This window comes from Pseudomyrmex gracilis, unplaced genomic scaffold (genome assembly GCF_002006095.1).
Source record: "Pseudomyrmex gracilis isolate BER0280 unplaced genomic scaffold, ASM200609v1 scaffold_20, whole genome shotgun sequence".
In the NCBI taxonomy this organism is placed as follows: Eukaryota; Metazoa; Arthropoda; class Insecta; order Hymenoptera; family Formicidae; genus Pseudomyrmex; species Pseudomyrmex gracilis.
In genome coordinates, this window is record NW_018020604.1 from 1239077 (window position 1) to 1241276 (window position 2200).

A 2200-nucleotide genomic window follows, 5' to 3' on the forward strand; every position below is an offset into this window, starting at 1 on the left:
ATTGCTGGTCAGAGTTCATCCAAAAAGTCCGCTACTTCTATTAATAATTATATTTATAGTTTAAAATGATGATTATATATAAGACAGTTTTTCCATTATCGTTTTCTGCGTTTGATAGATTTAAAACGTATGTGTTACAAGTAAGTTTATTAGTTTATTGATATATTGTCAAATACTAAATCAAATGAATATTTAAGCAAAAAAAAAGTGTGTCAGACGCCGATGAGAAGGGCGCGGACGGATCCACGGAATCTCAAAATTTGATCTCCCATGTATATTCAATACTGCCGCGCAGCACTTCGCTCACAGTTGAGGACGAATATGATGCCATCGGTCGAAACATTGCGGCAAGACTAAGAAACATGAAGAGTGACTAACGCATTATAGCTGAGAAAATGATAAATGATATCATGTTCAAGGCGTTAGAAACTAATTGGGGGGGATCACACTCTATTAGAGTACCAATTTATATACCTAGTTTATAATACCCCAATCAATCGATAAACTCGATTGAAAGGGGGACCGGCCCGGAAAAAACTAGAAGATATGAGAGCGGATTCGAACTCGAGACCTCCGAGTTCGCAACCCCTGCACTCAGACCGCGGGACCACTGGGCCGGTCGATTGTCTTGTTTGCAATTTTAATACTTGATCTCAAAGAAGCCTAATCTAAAATATGATATAAATTTGTGTATTCTAGTTTATTAAGAAAAAAAAACGGCTCATACGTAATGATAAAACTATATTTCTCTCTACCTCCAAACTGTACTTACAGCATACATATATATATGTATATATATATATGTGTGTGTGTGTGTGTGTGTGTGTGTGTGTGTGTGTGTGTGCGTGTGCGTGTGTGTGTGTGTGTTCACATGTAAATTTACATGTGAGTTTTTGAATTGAAATTTCCGCAATATTTTAAAGTTAGTTCGAGGGGTATACGAGGTCTTTCATACGTGTGATGCAAGTATAGCATCACATTTATGAAAGACCTCGTATACTCTCTCTATGGTTTTAAGAATTGAAAATTTCAATTCAAAAACTCATGTGGAAATTTACATGTGAACACATATACGTCACGTTCGGAAACAACACTCGCGTACACACGAGCGTCATTCTATCTTTGTTTTATATATAATGAGCAATAAAGATAAAATATATACGAGTGATGTTTCCGAACGCAGCCATACATTAGCATAAAACGAAATTAAAATACAGATTATGTGTAATAATATATATTCATTTTTATGAAATATTGTATATTTTATTGTATATTTTTATATCTGAACACAAAAATAAAGGTTAGTTTTATCAAGAAATAGTATTCAATATAAATAAACTACTGAAATCATATGTGTATATAATTATTTTTATACATTATCAAATTGTTTCACCGCGCGCGATATTGTTTTTATATGACTAAACTCTTTTAATTTTGACATAAGCTTATTCAACTTTTGTACATATATTTGTTATAATCTTTTTTTTCTGTTTGATGTATAATGCATATTAAGATGTTTTATCATTATCAATAATATCATGCACTGTTTCCAAGATTTTTAATCCGGCCAGAGTTTGCAACACTGACTCAGTGTTCTTCTTCTTCTTTGCTTCTATGGCTCACGCCCCTGCGAGAGAGGAGCAAACGCCAGTCTACTGATATACATTCTCAGAACGAATCAATTGACTCAGTGTTCTTCTTCTTCTTCTTCGCACTTATGGCTCCGTGCCCCTTTAACTGTCTAGGCACCGGCCAGTCTTTGCTGTTGACTCAGTGTCTGCTCAGTGTCTAAAGACAGAGAGAAGTCTGAGAGCGGCCAGGTCCATAAGAGAATGTGTAATCACTTTTCCGCCCCGTAAACTAGCGCATGTCCACGGGTGGTACACATTGGAACTACGCAGCCAGTCCACGAGCGACACGTCGGTGCTCTATGTCCACAGCGTGCGGTTCTATTCTGTGCTATGTGCACGAGTTTAAATGGTCACTTTCTTTAAGTGTGTGAATATATTCGAGAGCGTGAATTTGATTTTTTTGAAATTTCAAATGACCGATCTCGTGATGAGAAGATGAGAAAGGAAAACAGAAAAGAATAAGAAAAACCATTGCAACTTTTCGTACAACATAAATGTGATATACCAGAAAAGATGTGATAGTCAAGAAAAGAATCTTATTTTAGCGAGCAACATCAGAATTCGTGGAG